General features: G+C 49.6%; 2 long non-coding RNA genes across 4 annotated transcripts; one reads left to right on the forward strand and one right to left on the reverse strand.

Annotated features, from left to right (window-relative positions):
- The first annotated feature begins 1,239 nt into the window (after nt 1–1,239).
- Nucleotides 1,240–2,803, forward strand: LOC147581372 (uncharacterized). 2 transcript variants are annotated; one of them, XR_015251728.1, is made up of 3 exons: nt 1,240–1,404; nt 1,847–1,977; nt 2,604–2,803. It is a non-coding gene; the product is annotated as an uncharacterized LOC147581372 (long non-coding RNA). The 2 variants fall into 2 exon arrangements; XR_015251729.1 differs by lacking the exon at nt 1,240–1,404 and adding an exon at nt 1,478–1,576.
- Nucleotides 2,804–10,156: 7,353 nt separating this feature from the next.
- LOC147581373 (uncharacterized) lies at nt 10,157–18,429 on the reverse strand. Of its 2 annotated transcripts, none has more exons than XR_015251730.1 (2): nt 17,935–18,429; nt 10,157–10,500 (listed from the first exon to the last, which is right to left on the reverse strand). It is a non-coding gene; the product is annotated as an uncharacterized LOC147581373 (long non-coding RNA). The 2 variants fall into 2 exon arrangements; XR_015251731.1 differs by lacking the exon at nt 10,157–10,500 and adding an exon at nt 13,563–14,160.
- Between the last annotated feature and the right edge of the window lie 259 nt (nt 18,430–18,688).

The raw sequence follows: 18,688 nt of genomic DNA on the forward strand, positions 1-18,688 counted from the left end.
GTCAGGTGTGGGAACCGGCTACCAGGGGCCCCGCCGTACCCGTGGTGACCAGAGGGGGAGGCTCTGTGGCCCTAGTGAGACTGGGGAAGGGACGCTCGCCCCGGGGGTGCGGGGCGGCGGGGGGAGAAGCGGGTTTGTCCCTGCAGACGGACGTGGATGCTCGGGCTTTCTGGAAGCTGGCCCGCGGCCACGTGACAGCCACGAGGGCCTCCGCACGAGGGCGTGGGGAGGCGCCTGCGGGTGAGCCACGGCTCCCACAGGACATCAAAAGGGCAGGTGGGGAGGCGTCCGAGGAGGGGCAGCTTGTGCAGGAGCAGGTCCAGGGAGGCAGCGACCAGCAGCTGCCATTTATGTGAACACATCATCCTTCCGTCAATGCTTACGCCTCGCAGACTGAGACTAGGGACAGCTTCTGGGCACTTTCACTCCTCCTGGTTTCCCCTTCCCAAGTCAACCTTGACAGGTCACACTGTAATGACAAAGTGCCCAAGCCCCAGTGGCTCCCACCTCCTCCCCACCCCCCACCCCCCCCCCCCCCCCCCCCCCCCCGACTGATCTGAGCTCTGGCTTCTAATGGCCCAGCAGTGGGGGAGCCCCGCCGTGGCTCTATGCCCTGGGGGTCTGATGTCCCATCGATTTTGGCCCAAACAGGTCACATGGCCAAGCCTGGCCTCAGAAGAGTAGAAAGTATCCTTCTAAGGGTGGGGGTGGGGGCTTGCAGCCACAGGGTAAACGTCTGGGACATACGGGGAAAGGTGGCAAATAGCTGGGGACAGCAACATGGTCTATAAACGAGGAGGCAGAAATAGGACCTCAAGCAAACCGGGTGGGCAAGTGAGGGGTGAGGCGTGTGGTCGTGTGGGTTTGGGGTCAGAGGGCCCCATGCCGCTGCACAGAGGGGCAGCCTGCGGGGTGGCAGTGGGGGAGCAGGAAGCACAGGGGACGCTCACACTTGACTGAGCAGCTGTGCGTGGGCAGGCAGCATCTGCTGCTGGGGAATTTGTCAGATGCGACTAATAAACACCAACACTCAGTTGTGGAACAATGGAGCGTGGGGAATGTCAGGGTGCAGAGTTTTCAAACACGTTCCTCACTGTCTGTGTGTGTGCTCCAGGAACGACACCCCGGGAGCCTGCAGGGTCCCTGCCGGCCCTGGAGAAGGGCCTCGTTGGGCTCAAAGCTCATGTTTACTGGGCATCTCCCAAACAGACAGCCTTGACCTAGGCCAGGAGGCTCAGGGTGGATGAGGGCTTCGGGTCAAATTTGCCTCGTTTTGGAGCAGGAGGCGCACAGAGGTCAGGAGCGTGTCCTCAGACGGCCGATCGTCTGGTATAAGTTACCGTTCTCCCATCTGTTACCTGTGTAAACCTGGCTCCTCTAAGCCTCGGTTTCCTCATTCATAAAGTAGGAAAGTGATCCTCTCTAACAATGTGTCGCGATGATCAAAAGGGATGTCACTAGTGGCTTGGCACGAGCCCACTGAGCCCGGTGCAGGCTGGGAGTTCAGGGCTGCGTCCTCTCTCACCGCAAGCTCTCTGGACCCTGGGCTGGAGGGACGGACAGCAAGGTGCTCCAGGTGGGAGCTCTGCAGCTTGTTTCTTGGCCCTGAACCTGGCTTTGGGGGGGGCTGGTTGTAGACCTTGTGTGTTAAGGGTGTGAGGGGCGACTGTGGCCCCCGTCTCTGCTGTGCTCATTCAGGGTTCTCAATCCCTAAATAACTTTGTCACCCTCCGGGGAATCTTATTTAAAAAAAAAATCCTCTGCATTCTAAGTTATTTGTATGCTGAGATAGTTAGGACACTTTCCAGATGTTTTCCCTCTGACCTTTCTCGTCTTTTACTCCCAGGATGTGTGGCCTCCCCATGCAGTGTGGCTACGACCCTGGCAACTATTTTGTGGACGTGTTTGTTGTGGGCAGTGTCTACAACGCAAGACGGATGGGAGACGAGCAGGGAGGCCAGACCAAGGTGTCTCGGGGTAAAGTTTCTTGAAGATGTGACTAATAGTTGGAACCGCAGGGAACAGACTTTCTGGAACAGAAAATGACTAAGTCAAACAGCATGAGACTCTGAACTGTGAAATAAAAGAGTATACAAACGGGGCTGCCTGGGTGGCTCAGTCAGTTAAACATCCTCGATCTCTGCTCAGGTCATGATCTCGCGGTTCATGAGTTCAGCCCCCGCGAGATGGGTTCTATGCTGGCATCGTGGAGTCTGCTTGGGACTCTGTCTCTCTCTCTCTCTCTCTCTCTCTCTCTCTCAAAAATAAATAAATAAACATAAAAAAAGAATATACAGTTGACTCTTGAACAACTCAGGGCTTAAGGGCATCAATGGTGTGCAGTCAGAAATCTACGTGTAACTTTGGACTCCCCCCAAAACTCAACTCCTAATAGCCTGTTGACCAGATGCCCTACTGATAATGCAAACAGTTGATTGATACATGTTTTGTATGTCCTAAAATAATGTAGAGAAAAGAAAAGGTCATTTCTATGCTTGGATGGATACCACTTTGAAAGAACTGACTGGTTTAGTAAAAGAAGTCTACCCACCCAGAAGCTAGAAAGAAGGGCACACGCTTCGATTTTGCAATTGTTTTCACAGATCCTAAAAGACCTGGCTGTCGAGCAAAGCAGGTTGGCCGCACCATGTCCGGGAGGAAGGGGACTCATGACTCCATGACCCTACAGTCACAGAATTCCAAATAGGAGACTATCTGGGCATAGCCATCACCCCTCCACATGGGGCGCCGCCTCCTTCAGGGTGCATGAGGCCATATTAAATTTTATTTACTATTTCTTGAATCGTTTTGCGTTCAGTTATGTAAAATAAACTTTTCCCTCCCCTCATCATTGCCATTAAGCCTTTAGACTCTAAACAAATCGCAACGCGTCTGTTTAGGAATTCGATTTGGCTGTGTTGGATATTAATAGAAAGTCCACGTATTTTTGGTCCTTCCATAAAATATGAAGAAAAGTGCTCTTAGCATCCTATATAAAACTGTGTTGTTACATATATGTATGCAATCGAAAAAAAAATCATAAGGAAGAGAAAATACATTTATAGTGTGTACCATGTCTATTGAAAAAAACCCACATGTAAGTGGACCCAAGCAGTTCAAGCCACGTTGTTTAAATGTCAACTGTATTAACTTTATTCTTTGATGACAAAGTTTAGTCTTCAAGGCCAAGGAATTATTACCAAATGTTTACTCAAAGGTGTATTATGTATGGTATTTCTGACTGCTCTCATAAAAGGCTCTGAAGACGGGAAAGCAAAAAAGATGAGTTCACTCACCTACATGTGCACATGCGTGCACACAGCCAGACACACATTCACATGCCCTCCTGCATAGATATTAGAACAAACAGTTTACTTGGCTGTTTTTAACAATGACTTACCGTAAAAGAAATAAGCTGTTGTAGACTTCTCAGGGATCCCTACAGAACTGATTGTCCTTCAGAGAAATAGTCTGCATTATGAATAATAGTTGAATATTGCATTAACTGTTAATGTAGTAGATATTCTAAACATTTTGGTCTTGACCGATCGTTTTTTAGTAGCTTAGAGAAATACAGATAACTAATGCCTGGGCTTATTGGAAAGAGCACCAGCTCTAAAGCCAGCCATTGAGTGGCACCCTGTGGCATTAGACAAGTTCACGCGAGGCCGGAGATGTGTCCCTCAGGCCCTGGGGTAAGGGTGAGGGGGTCTGCTATGCTGCACTGTGCTCGGTCCTTCCACCCACCCTCACCTCCTCTGGAGAAAGATTTCCTCTGTGAGCTGGGCAGGGGCCCATATGCATTACGCATGAGGCTGCCTGCACAGAGAAGCTTGTGCTGTCTTTGAACACAAGTCCCATAATAACAGCTATCCCTTATATAGGAGCGTTTACAAGTCAATTAAAAAAAAAATCTCAGCTCATTCAAAGAGAACCAAACGTCTTCCCCCGGAGTAGATGGAGAAAAGAGGGCTCCTACTGGTCTGGCCTCACAGCCCCCCCACGCCCACCCCCCCATCCTGTACTCTCTGCCCTGCCCCTCTTCCTCCTTCTTAGGGCTCCTGTCCCTCCTCTGTCCCTCCTCGACAGCACCCTCCTCCGGCTTCCCAGATCCACTGTGACATGGAATGCTGCTATATAGCTCTTCCCTTTTCCCTCCTCTCTCTCTTTTTGTTAATTTAAAAAAATTTTTTTATCTTATTTTATTTTTTAAATTTACATCCAAGTTAGTTCCCATATGGTGCAACAATGATTCCAGTAGATTCCACGATGCCCCTTACCCATTTAGCCCGTCCCCCCTCCCACAACCCCTCCAGTAACCCTCTGTTTGTTCTCTATATTTAAGAGTCTCTTATGTGTTGTCCCCCTCCTTGGTTTTACATTATTTTTGCTTCCCTTCCCTTGTGTTCATCTGTTTTGTATCTTAAAGTCCTCATATGAGTGAAGTCACAGGGTATTGGTCTTTCTCTGACTTGCTATTTCGCTAAGCATAATACCTTCTAGTTCCGTCCACTCCTCCTCTCTTAAAGCGTTTAAATTATAAGGACAAAAAATATCTCATTAAAATGTGGTGGCACTTTGTATCGCAGAGTGGCCTTGGTCTTCTTTCCAGCCCAGAGCCTCTTCAGGAATCTTGCCTTGCTCTATCGAGATATGGAGACCCCCTCCTCCCCGTGAACCTGGAGGGGATTGCTGACCCCTGCCAGAGAGAAGGTGGCAGAGGGGATCCTGGGTGGCTCCCGAGGCCACACGGCTGCCACAGCCCGGGATGCTGGCTGTGAGGACGCCACCAGCAGGCCGTGGGGAAGCACCTGCTCGCACGGACAGAGAGACAGAGAGACGCCTGGAGAGGCCCATCTGGACGGGAGCCGAGAGCCAGCGGCGGCCTCCTGTGGGTGACCCGGGCCCCCTGGCCTTGGCCTCTTCCAGCTGAGGTCTGCTGTCATCACAAGGCGGGGCCGGTCATCCTGTCGTGGCCTGTCTGGACCCGTGGCCCGCAAAGTTAGTGAGGTTAATGAACGGCTGTGCACCCCACTAAGTTTTCTGTCGTTTGTTCCCAGCCCTGGAAAGTGGGACAGATAGATGGTTCTCAGCGCAGGGAGCTACGGAAGGGGGCAAGGAGGGAAGCCAGGATTCTTTGAGAGGAGTTGTTCTGTAGATTTAACTTCGGAACAGTGTTTTAGGCAACAGTTTAATTCTTAGAAAGGCAGCCTCTAGTAATTAAAAGCAAAGTGGAAGAAACGTAAGTTGGTATTGAATAGTTGTGTACCCACACGTAAGAATTCTTTGAAGCCACTTTATTTTTTTAGAAGTTTATGTATGTATGTGTGTATGTATGTATGTATATATTTATTTAGAGAGCGTGTGCGAGAAGGAGAGGAGGGAGGAGAGAAGGAGAGAGAGAACCCCATGCAGGCTCCACACTGAGTGCAGAGCCAGACGTGGGGCTCGATCCCACCAACTGTGAGATCATGACCTGAGCCGAAGAAGTCAAGAGTCAGGTGGTCAACCGACTGAGCCACCCCGACACCGCTGAAGTCACTTGAAACCCAGTGATTGGACTGTGCTTCCCAGGGGGACACATCCTAAGGCAGAAAGAGCTGGGAAGGCACCCAGGTGTTCCCAGCGCCCCTTTTGGTAGCAAGTGCGTGGTGCTGTTGCTCAGAAGCTAAGAAAACAGATACACAAAACAAGTCGAGAAGGATATGAACGGCACTGGGGATGTTTTAAGAACAAGAGAAAGAGAAAGTAAGACTTACAGAGATTAAGAAATGTGCTCATGGGGCGCCTGGGTGGCGCAGTCGGTTAAGCGTCCGACTTCAGCCAGGTCACGATCTCGCGGTCCGTGAGTTCGAGCCCCGCGTCAGGCTCTGGGCTGATGGCTCAGAGCCTGGAGCCTGTTTCCGATTCTGTGTCTCCCTCTCTCTCTGCCCCTCCCCCGTTCATGCTCTGTCTCTCTCTGTCCCAAAAATAAATAAATGTTGAAAAAAAAATTTAAAAAAAAGAAATGTGCTCAAAGTTAAGCAGAAGTTCTGGCATTCTAGATCCAAGTTGTGAATCTTATCACCAACTCAACGTATATTTTCTTTTCTTTTCTGTTTTTGTTTGTTTTAGTTTATGTACTTATTTTGAGAGAGACAGATTGTGCTTGAGTGCCCAAGCGGGGGAGGGGCTGAGAGAGAGGAAGGGAGAGAGAGAGAATCCCCAGCTGACAGCACAGATCCCAACACGGGGCTCGATTTCATGAACCGTGAGATCATGACCTGGGCTGAAATCAAGAGTCAGACACCTAACCAACTGAGCCCCCCAGGCGCCCCTCAAGTATATTTTCTGTAAAAAGAGAACACAAAGCCAACCAAACAAAAACCTTGTTACCTTTCCACTGAACCGTCCCGGTGGTGGTGACGGGCTGGGACCAGCCCGCACCACGACTGGAGAACCCCAGCTTCCAGGCTGGGAGAGAAGACTGGTCACCGAAAGCCCGGAGCACGGTGACACTGGAGAGAGAGAGGGGACGCTGTCGAATACCGCCCAGCTCAGGAGCGCACCTGAGGGCTCCCATTGGCAGAATCATACTTCTCCGAGCATCAAAAAACTCAGAGTGGCAGTGCGTTAATACACATTAAATACGTTAAAATCCGTGAATGCTTCAGTCCTTCGGGGACCGCGATGAAACCAGTCCAGTATCCCGAACACCTGTGATGAACGAGTGAAAGTCATTCGTTCACTCTTCCTCGATGCAGCACACATCTGATTCATCAAATAATTGGTCAGGAAAGTTCTTTATAGAGTTGCGGCTAAAAAAAATGAAGAAGGAATAATAATACTACGACATTGCCATTTTGAACCCCAAATAAAATAACACACCTGGCATTGAGCGTCAGCAGAGGCTAAACCAGGAGAGGAGAAGCAGAGGGGCATTTACAGGGGTCGGATGGGTATGCTGACCCCTGCAGCCATGCTCAATGTCAACATCAAAAGAGACAGACAAGGGGATGTGACGTCCTCTGGATTCCACACGGCAGGACACCCGCCGTGCCATCTGGGTGACAGCCTGGCCCCAGTCTTGCACTTCTGTGTATCTTGCTTTCGAGTCATTTGGTGTTATGACCTCAGGTTTTCTTTATAAAATTCCCCTGTATCATGAAAAAACGTCTCCCTGTTGCTCTTTGCCGTGGATTCCACATCCGTTAACGTGCACCCTGCTTCTGCTACTGCTCTTTGTTGAAAGGCCCCCCCGAGCCCTCGGGCGGAGACCTGCACTCAGAGATCTTAGTCCTGGAACTTTTTGCCCACGGGGTGGCCACTGTCTCCAGGCCTTGCGGAGGCCCAAATCTAGGACATACGTTTACATTTGTCCGTTTGTTTGGTTTCAGCTTTAAAGAAAATGCATCATGGGTTCACTTCCGAGTCAAATTTAGGACGGACGGGCTCATGTTGTTACTCTGTTTTCTTCTTTTGGTATATCTTTGTGTTTCCCTTTCGTCCCTTTCAAGTATGTATTTGGCCACAGATTAAAGAGGGGACTCTGGTCTAAGTCCTTCGGAATACAGCTCGTCATTAAAGCAATCTACCCTTTGCCGCGGGGCTGATTTCGGTCTGCAAAGCCGGCCCAACCACAAAAGAGTTTACTTGGACCAGATCAAGACGGTGACTCATAGTCTGTCTTAACTGGCTTAAAGTAAACAGGGGTTCATCATAATTCGGCTTTCATCATTGTCTTAAAAGGTCTGTGTCATGGGGGACTCATTTCGCTCGTCATTAATTAATCCCCTTACCTGTGTTAATACAGCATCGAACGCAGCAGGGGAAGCCAAGAGTTCGGGGTGCCGGGGACCCGCGGAGGCTGCCTCCTGCCAGGCCAGCGGCAGGTCTGGGGCCTCGAAGGGCCACCCGGTGTGTGGGCTCTGAAACCAAAGCCATGCTCTCTCCCCATCGTTCTTCGCCTGTCTGCCGGAGGCCCTCCGCGTCCAATCCTATCCGTTCAAAACGTGAGGCATGACGACCACAGTTAATAATGCGCTATGTCACATTTGAAAGTGGCTGGCAGAGTAGATCTTAAAAGTTCTCATCCCCAGGAAAAGAAATGTGTAACCCTGAGGCAGACAATTAACACACACTTGCTAAGGAATAAATGCAGCCCTGCTTCATCCATTCAGCCAAAAGCCTTCTGTTCACAGATGGCCCCTCTAGAGGCCAATGGACAAAACAAAAAAACTTACATTGACGCAGCCATTTCTGGATTAGAGAGCGTTTTGCTACAATTATCTTATTCAGTCTTCCCACACGCCAACAGGCAGGCCCAGCGGGTGCTTGCGTCCACGTCTCAGAGGAGGAACCTGGGGCCGTGAGAAGCTGGGCAGGTGCAGGAGAGAGGTCCCTGCTGGGTGAGCCCAGTATCCTGAGTCCTCAGAGACTTTTCTCTCCTGCACCACAGAAGTTCTGGAAAATACTTCAGAAATGTTACTGGGGCGCCTGGGTGGCTCAGTTGGTTGAGCATCCAACAGCGGCTCAGGTCATGATCCCGCGGTCTGTGAGTTCGAGCCCCGCGTCGGGCTCTGTGCTGACAGCTCGGGGCCTGGAGCCTGCTTTTGATTCTGTGTCTCTCTTTCTCTCTCTGCCCCTCCCCTGCTCGTGCTCTCTCCGTGTCTTTCTCTCTCAAAAAAGAAATAAACATTGAAAAATTGAAAAATGATAAAACTAAGAAACGATTAGCTGCGGTGTGGACTCTGAATTGCTTGTGCTCCGTCCCCTTGGAAGACGTCGCTCTGTCTGGAATTCTGAACACATCGCTTGTCACGTGCGGCAGGCGGAATAACGGCCCTGGAAGGCCTCCACCCCCCCCGCTCCCCCAACCTGGGAATACGTTGCCTGACTTTGCAAAAGGGACGTTTGCTGATGCGCTTGTTGGGGACACCGAGGGGAGATACCGCGGCGGAAGAGAGTCAGTGGGACACAGCATGGAAAGGACTGACCCCTGTGCTGCTAGCTTTGCGGACGGGAGGGGACTTCTGAGCCAAGGAACGCGGAAAGTCCAGGCAACAGGTTCTCCCCTGGCGCCTCCAGAGAGGACCTCCGTCCGGTGCGGTACCTTGATCCCAGCCAGGGGGACGCCATCAGGCTGCATTCGTGGCGTAGGCCCTGGGTTTGCGGTACTTTGTCACGGCAGCGATGGGAGGTTCGTACGGCACGCGTGGATTTGTAACGTCACGCACCGGAGGTTTGGACCGCAATGGTGCACCGGGATATGGGCAGGTTTCCCCGTACAAGAGATGGGGACGTGTTCGTTGTCCAGCATCCGAGAGTCACCTTCCTGAATATCACACTGACCTCCTCAGACGGCTCTTTAAACGCTAGGGAGCTTTCGGTGCCCACGGCAGATGCCAGCTTTCCAAAAGTTTCATTTGAAACCTCCACGGTCACCGTTGACAACGAGTGTTGTTTTGCTTGAAGTGACCGCCTGAACGCCATTCGTTCTGGGGGGGAAACTGGCTTCTAAATACTGAAGTCTGAGTCAGTGTCTGATCTGTCAAGTTGTTCTCTCAAATAAAAATGCATTTCAGCCGGCAGCTCAGCCCCCGTGTGCTTTGTGGGGGGACAGTGAAACGCTGCCTGGGGTGGTGAGGGGCTGTCCACTCTGTGGCCCTAGAGGGTTTGACACCCCAAGACGGCGCCCCGCAGAGAGGGGACATCTTTGTTATCCAGAGCAGGAGAAGGCTTCCTATTCTCAAGAGTCCTTTTCGGGGGGCTCAGTGGTAGGAAGAAGAATCCTTGGAAGACGGGCACATGGAAATCGGTCTTAAATCTCCGCCACCCCCGGCAAGGTGTGCCCGCATCCCCCAGGGTTCGAGCATCCTCTCTGTGACCTGCTGGCCCAGACGCTTTGCTTCGTAGACTGAGGGTTCCTGGGGGAATGCCCTTGACAACATTCTGTCTTGTGTTTTTTTGGTCTGTTATACATGGGTGGGGGGAGAGGGTGTGAGCAGTGGAGGGGGGCAGAGGGGAAGAGAGAATCTCAAGCAGGCTCTATGCTCAGCGTGGAGCCCAACGACAGGGCTCGATCCCACGACCCCGGGATCGTGATCCGAGCCGAGATCAAGAGTCAGACGCTCAACCGTCTGAGCCACCCAGACGCCCCTAACATTATTTTATTAAATTTTATTATTTATGCATTAAGTCATTTATTAATTTTATTAAGAGGCGTCTGGTAGAACACGAGGGCTCAGAGTTAGCACGGTGGCAGAGTGGCTGTGAGTGGCCTCCGTCCGCAGTCACGAAGGAAGCCACAGTCACTCTAATGGTTGTGCCGCCTGGGCCGAGGTTCACGCAAGTTCCCAGCACCAGCAGCGGTGACCCAGTCCTTTGAAGTACGGATAACGGAGAGCAGGTGACATTAACCCAGGAAGTGAGAAGCGTGTGTGAGGAGACACGTGCTTTGGGACCGAAGACCACTGATTGCTTCCTATCTTTTCAGAGATGGCATTTGCTGGAGGCTGACCCCTAAGTAGTTCTTACCTGAGAAAAACCGAGAGGCAGCTCGTTAAGAAGGACACGGAATGTGGCTCTCGACACTGAGGCTGATCTGGATCTCGCAGCAGAGGGAAGCTGGGTGTTTGTACTCAAGGAGTCCCGCAGGAGGAAGGGCAGCTGCTTCTGGGGGTGGGGGTGAGGCACTTGCAGAAATCAGAGCTACCCTGAGCACCGGCTCATGCTCCTCCGGCTGGAGGGACCCATACATGGAAACCGTGCGTGATTATTCAGTGCTATTAAATACAGATCTGTGTGTGTTGCAGGGTCCTATGCAAACGCGTGAGGGAGGAGCGTGGTGGGATGGAGGAAGAGGTCAAAGTTCGGCACCCAGTGTCGCTGCGTGCTGGCCTTGGGCTCTCGGGTCCTCCTGTCTTAGTCCAGGGGTGCCCCCGGCTTGCAGCCTGCCCTGTGGGGCTCGCCGATCTGTGGCTATGAGCACATGGAAGTCATGTGTGGGCAAGGACTGGGTAAATGCAAGTGAGAAGAAAAGGGTGGTCTCAGAAACAGGCGCCGTTTCCCTAGGCCAAAGTCTACGGACCGGCCTAACCCCTCACCACCACCTGCGCCCAGCCTTGACATCCACAGGGCCCGTTCTGTGCCAGCCACGCCCCCTCGGTTCTGATTTCCCTCCAGGCTCAGGACCAGGTCTGAGAGTTTGCTACTTTGCTGGGTGGGCAACCACCCCACGTTCTGCAGCGTGGACCAACGACTGTATCATGCCCACGGGCTGGGTGGAAAGGCCCATTTGGACGGCTGTCCCGAGTGGCGTTTGAGGCTCTGTTGGTACCTGAGGCCTCGGGCGGGAAGGCTCAAGCCGCTTTCGGTCTGTTCCCATGACTGGGCCCTGAGGCGGCTGGAACTGGAGGACGCACTTTCCACCTGCCCCCCACGCCCCTCCCGCCCCCTGGGAGGAGGGAAGGCCCAGCTGGCACTGTCACCAGAGCCCCTCCCCGTGGCTTCTCGGCCCAGTCGGCTCCTCCCAGCGTGGCAGGGGTTCCAGGAGTCTCTGTACTGTTCTCCCTGGTGGCCGGACCAATTTGCATTCCCACCCACAGTGCAGAGGGCTTCCTCTCCACGCACTGGCACTCGTCACACTCACACTCCTTTCGGGTCCTTTGGGTAACAGCCCTTTTGACAGGTGCGAGGTGGCATCTCACTGTGGTTTTCCTCTGTCGTGTTGACCACCTTCCTTTCTGTTCCTGTTTTGGTTTGCTTAGACATGTGAGCAGCTCTAGGATATCGCCTTGACCGACAAACAGGGCCGGAGCCCCGAGCTCTCTGCGATTATTATTATTATCCATTCGATGTTACTCAGGTAATTCAACAATATAACGAGGCATCGAAGCTTAGGGAAGGCTGCTCCTCCAAAGTGAGAGACTTCTTTAGGGGCAGATATGAACCGAAATGCGGATGCTGTCATGACGTGTAATTGTGCATGGGCGTGTGTGTGCACATCTCTCGTGAAGACCGACACGGCTTCCAAGCTGAATTAGATGGTTTCTTGAAACTTAACAAAAAAGAATGCATACAAACACAGGAGGATATGTTCTACCTAGTGATTGACCTCTCTAGTTAATTTCACGGCTTAAGATTAAAATATCCCCCCCCAAAAAAAAAATTGAAAAAAAAAAAGATTAAAATATCCCAAGGCAAGATTGTCCTTACTCATCAGTCGGTATGGGAGAACATTCTAAGGGAATGGTTGGTTGTCTTCCTTCCCTCCATTTAGTATTCAAAAGGTGGTCAATTACCATTTGTAGGACTCTTGACCATTTAGCTATTATGTAACTTATTACTCCGCACCATAAATGTTGAATATATGAGCTTGATTCAGTATATACTGGCTCACACCCTAAATCTTAAAGATGAGAAAGTTTCCAACCCCCAAGTTAAAATCTTTCAAGCGACATGAAATGGCTGATTGTCTATCAGAATAATACATTACTTAACTGTACTGGTAGTCTCTGTGTCATGACATTTGGGAGCCAGGGGCTTTGCCACATGAAAATTACAATATATGGTAAACACAAGAAGTGAATGTTAACTATGACACTAACAACACTTGAAACAACACTTCACTTGTTACAATGTTTTCACCTAATGAAGAAATATCTTTAGGGGCGCCTGGGTGGCGCAGTCGGTTAAGCGTCCGACTTCAGCCAGGTCACGATCTCGCGGTCCCTGAGTTCGAGCCCTGCGTCAGGCTCTGGGCTGATGGCTCAGAGCCTGGAGCCTGTTTCCGATTCTGTGTCTCCCTCTCTCTCTGCCCCTCCCCCGTTCATGCTCTGTCTCTCTCTGTCCCAAAAATAAATAAACGTTGAAAAAAAAATTTTTTTTTTTAAATAAAAAAAAATATCTTTAAAGAAAGACAAAAAAAATTTATATAGAGATAAAAGTGGGGCACACTTTGTGTCTAATATTTAAAATATTCATTTCTTTTCTATCCTTTAACATTATTTAAAAATTTTTTAATGTTTATTTTTGAGATGGGGGGGAGGGGCAGAGAGAGAGGGAGACACAGATTCCCAAGCAGGCTCCAGGCTCCAGCTGTCAGCACAGAGCCCGACGCAGGGTTCAAACCCACAGACCGTGAGATCATGACCTGAGCCCAAGTCGGATGGACGCTTAACCGACTGAGCCACCCAGGCGCCCCTACATTTACTTATTTTTGAGAGACAGAGAGAGACAGTGTGAGCAGGGGAGGGGCAGAGAGAGAGGAAGACACAGAATCCCAAGCAGGCTCCAGGCTCCAGCCGTCAGCACAGAGCCCGACGCGGGACTTGAACTCACCGACCCCGAGATCATGACCTGAGCCACCCAGGCGCCCCCGGAGTAAAAGTTATTTTAAAGTATTACAGCGTTCCTCTGTTTGGAAGCATGACTTTCTGGCATGATGTACTACTTTACAGGATTATTTTTTATCCTCTTTTTTTTCTTGTAACGACTCTGCATGGGGTTTCACCTTCATCCTTTTCTGTTAGGCGTCTTTGTGCAACACTAGTTTTCCTGAACACGTGGAAGGGAAGACTTACTTAGGGTGGTTTTTCTCATTTTATCGTTTTCTCTCTCCTCTGCTGTTGACTTCACCACCAGTGAAAATTAGTAAAAGGAAACTTCGCTTAGGCCAGTAGGGGGAGCTCTCAGCCCCTACCACTTGGCATCATTTGCAGACCCAATAGGAAGAGAGCACCTGGCGAGTTCATACCCCCTTCGCTACTAATTTATCGCCCCTGCAGAGGAAGAAAATCTTCCTCCTCCCCCTAGCAACTGTCCAGCCAATGAGAGGCAGTCGTCATTCAGCCAATGAGAAGCCTTTGAAATCCCAGTGTACTCCAATCCGCTTTTGGTTTACAACAGCCCCTCCTCCTCGCCTTTGGTCTATGAACGTGCGACTCTTCCGTTCTCTGGACCTGCGTGTGGTTTTGCCGTAGCTTGCTTGGCCTGGATTGCAGTTCTCTGCTATATTCCTGAATACACTTGTTTTTTTGCTAGTAAAATGACAGTTTTATTTTTTAAGGTTCACACTTAGGCCCAGGCAAATTCCAGTAAGTGTTTTCGAGGAACTTGATAAGCTAATTTAACATCTTACCTGGGTGAGTAAAGGCCCAGCCCAGAAGAGCCACAGCATTCCTGAAAAAGAAAAATAAAGTGGAAGATCGCCCTGTCACACACCAAGCCCTATTATACAGTTATAGTGACTTACCTGTGTTACCGGGGTAGTTACAGGCCGACATGCAAATGGAACAGAATAGAGACTTCAGGGGAGAACTCATGTATGGAACGGTGATTTATGTTAGAGACCGCGTTGCGGGTAAGCGGGTAAAGACGGGCATCTTCAACATAAATAACAGCGCGATAATTGTTTGTGTATGTGGAAAAGTGAAATTTGATCCCTCCCGCACTCCAGCCACAAAAATCAATTTCAGATTGGTTATGATTTAAATATGAAATGCAAAACCTTAAAACTTTTGGAAGAACACATTGAATAATAAGTGTCTAATCTTGGGTTACATTAGGATTTTTGAAAAACAAAGCCCCCAAAGTAGGAACCATCAAACGATGGTAAACAGAACTACATTCACATTTAAATTTTCTGCAAACACAAAGAAACGGAAGAGGTAAGCCATCATCTGCCAAGGCACACTACCAGCAAAGGGTTGGTGTCCGTAACATACAAAGAACTTCTGGAAATCGGTCAGCAAAACACCAGCTATGTGAAAATGGGGCAACAAGAATCTCAGAAGAGTGACTGCGTGTAGCTCAAGCAGGTGAGAAGACACGGAACCTCAATAGTCACTGGGGAAGTGCAAATTTAAAACACAGGCCAAAAGCAGGGGGCACCTGGGTGGCTCAGTCCGCTGAGCGTCCGACTTCGGCTTGGGTCATGATCTCACAGTTCATGGGTTCGAGCCCCGCGGGGGCTCTGTGCCGACAGCTCGGAGCCCGGAGCCTGCATCAGATTCTGTGTCTCCTTCTCTCTCTGCTCCTTCCCTGCTCATGCTCTGTCTCTCTCTGTCTCAAAAATAAATAAAAAAAACATTAAAAGGATTTTTAAACACAGGCCAAAAGCAAACAGGAGTTTGTCATATGTGTTGCAGGATTTTTTTTTTTTTTTACCTCAACACCCAGATTCGTCGTCTCGCTGCTTCGAAGAATGAACAGGTGGACACAGAATGAGCAGCAGGCATAGGTTTATTAGAAAGGAAGAATATTAGGAAAGCTCTCGCTACAGAGACGGGGCATTGAATGCCCTCGGACTGTAGGCAAGGGTCCTTGTTTTAGAAGGTTCTGGTCGGCCCTCCCCCCTCCCTTCCCTCTTGTTCTCTCCCAGGTCCCACCCTTATTGGCTTGATAGCTCTGGGTGCTGCGAGGTCCATTCCCGATTGGCTCACCTCGGTCGTATGAGGGCTGGTCTATGGCCATATCATTCCTTGTGGGTCATATGTTTCATGGTCTATTTCTTATTTTTAGTTAGATCTTTTGTCAAATTCCTGAGGGGAACCTGAGGGGGAGTAGGTGGGGTCTGTTTCATGCTGGAGAGGAACCTTACCCTTGAGGGGGTCTGCAGTGGTCAGACCCTCCCAGCATTGTTCCAAAATGTGTTTTTCTCGACACATCTCGACCTCAGGTCCCAACCTTTCCCCCTCTGCCTATTTTACTGTATCTTTCGCCATCATATATGTGCATATACAAATACACGCGAAAGACATTTTAAGAGGCTAGAGGGTTCCTTCAACGGATATATCCTGATCTTTGTGTGTTGTGTGTAATTTCACGTTCTGGAGTATTTTGTAGAGTCGCCAACTGAATGAGCCCACTTTTCGATTTCACTCACGTTATAGAAAATCAACGCCCGTCCATTTTGGAATTAAAATAGTACTGGCATCTCATGGTTTTAATCCATTTGTTTTAGTCCTAACGCATTGCTCAAATGCCGAGCTTCAGGGTCAAAGCTATTTAACCAATGGCTGAAAACAGTGAATCAAAAGCAGTAGCAATTCAAAGTAATTTTTAAAAATCCCGCGTCTTCAAGTCTGAGTCGCACACGGCTCCTGAAGCCCAGAGAATGTGTATTTCCAAGGTGTGAATGCACCACACACCGATGCGGTACCAAAGCTCTGGCTTCTGGACCAATCAACCATGGGGAGATATGCACTTGGCCACAAAAATGAGTAAATTCGTAAAGAGGAGAGGCACCCGGCTGGCTCGGTCGGTGGAGCGTGTGACTCTTGATCTCGGGGTTGTGAGTTTGAGTCCCACGCTGGGTGTGGAGATTACTTAAAAAAATTTTTTTTTCATCTAAAAATAAAATAAACTCAAAAAAGAGAGCTATGCATTGCAAAGCTAAACAAATAGAAGTAGTGGAAAGAAGAAAAACACTTTCGCGTTGTTCTCGGTATTGAAGAATACCTAGTTTAAAGGCACCGGTTAAAGGGAGGGTCCGTTAACTGATACCAGTGGCCATCAGCCTCCAGGTCCTGCCTTTGAGCAGCTAGCGAAACAGGCTGAGAAAGGGGACCGCTGCCGTTTGTCCTGGTCCACACTGCCCTCTGGTGGCATCGACTGTGTCTTTGGGAGGGTGGAAGCAAGTTTCCTAGTTCTTGCATTCCTACCGCCTTCATTCAATCCTTCTGTTCTATTTTAGCTAATTAAGTTACGTCATATGAATTTTGTAATGCTAAAGAATCAGGAACTTTCTATGCCAAGAGCATGCAGGTGGGGTGTCTGAAGGAATTTCCCTACGGTAGCCTCCAGAATTCATTCTCAGAATCTAGGTAGAGAGTTTGCTTTTGTGGCTCATTCCTGTCTTTCAAACCATCTTCCGTGCCGGTTCATTTCTGCAGCCCGAGTCCAGACCCTTCTTTTCTTTTAAAGCAAGTTGTCTTTATTTTTAGGGGTCAATCAGAGCTACATCGAGGAAATATATATTCGCACAAAAACTCGACTTGTGTGTCGAAGCAGGCTTATACATGAAAACCCAAACTGGAGAATAGCCTGTGTGTCCATCAATCTATGAACGGATACATAAATAAATGTATCCATACAATGGAGTATTACTCGGTAGTAACGGTAATTCATTCATCGCTGCTAAGAAACGAAGTCAGACACCTACTACAACATTGATGATCCTTGAAAACATTATGCTAAGTGAAAAAGGCCAGTCACAGGAACTCACATGTTATATGACTTCATTTATAGACATAGGTCAGAATAGGCAAAATCACAGAGACCTAAAGCCCATCGGTGGCTGCCTCGGGCTTCCGTGACTGCTAGCGGGTGGGGGAATTCTCGTGGGGAGGACAGAAAAATTCGAAAACTAGAATAGGGTGATGTTGCCCACTTTTGTAAATATGCTAAAATCATTGACTTGTACACTTTAAATGAATGAATGCATGAAATGTGAATTACCCCTCGATAAAGCTGTGAAAAAAGAGCGATTTGAACGAAGAGCTTGGATAAAACAAAACGACAAGCTGTGCATTTGCAGTGTTCTCCGACAAAACACGGAGACGAAATTCGAGAGCACAAGAAGCCAGGTGGGAAGCACATAATCAGTAACACATTCAAGGGCATCTTTTCCATTGTTCCCTTTTAAATGTTTTTTAACCCAGGGGCGCCTGGGTGGCTCAGTTGGTTAAGTGTCCGACTTCAGCTCAGGTCATAATCTCACGGGTCCGTGAGTTCGAGCCCCGCGTCGGGCTTGTGCTGACAGCTGGGAGCCTGGAGCCCGCTTCCGATTCTGTGTCTCCCTCTCTCTCTGCCCCTCCCCCGCTCATGCTCTGTCTCTCTTGGTCTCTCAAAAATGAGTAAACGTTAAAAAAATAAAAATTAATAAATGTTTTTAACCTTTAATCCATCCGCTTTGGTGAGATATGAAAATTAATAAATTATTAGCTCTCTTACCTCTGAAGACAGCCAGTGAATCATTTTCCATTTCTTCCTCCTCAACTCGAGGCTTCTTTGGGACATCCTTTGACTTCAGTGGTATGTTTCCCTTCAATTACCAAATACATTTTAAGCAACAGTATTGAAAACCTCACGCTGACGAATGCACAGATAGTGGTGTCTTCAGCCTCAGGTTGCTCAAGGACATTAGTGTCTTTGCACAGAGCTCCTAGCAGATTGCCTTTGCCATAGGAAAATCACACCCATTGGAGGGGAAATTCCCTCCTTGTCAACTGCTCTCTGGGAGTAGAGGAGGAGGTCCCTTTACTCTTTTGATAAAGAAGCCATTGAAATGATGCCTTGGTGACTTAGAAAGTTTTCTTCTAAAGCTGCTAAGAGAAACAAAATGGAGAACTGTGGTTTAGCTGAAAGAGGAACCCTAGCTGCTGACCCAGAAAAGGCCACATAAAAGCTGGCTTCTCCTGGTCCAATGGGCTGGTCAGAGCTGTTCCCCTCGCCCTCCCCATGGCTTCTGGTCTCCACTTCCTTCCTCCCCCCCTCCCCTCCCCCACCCCTTTCTCTCTTCCCCTCCCTTCCCCTCTCTTCCCTCCCCCACCCCTTTCTCTCTTCCCCTCCCTCCCCTCTCTTCCTTCACCCCTTACTCCCCTCTCCCCCACCCCTTCCTCCCCGCTTCCACTCCTCCCTCTCCTCTCTTCCTTCACCCCTTCCTCCCCTCCCTCCCTTTTCTCCCTTCACCCCTTCCTCTCCTCTC

Source organism: Puma concolor, chromosome B2, assembly GCF_028749965.1.
Source record: "Puma concolor isolate L17-30 chromosome B2, mPumCon1.1.hap2, whole genome shotgun sequence".
NCBI classification, from domain to species: Eukaryota; Metazoa; Chordata; class Mammalia; order Carnivora; family Felidae; genus Puma; species Puma concolor.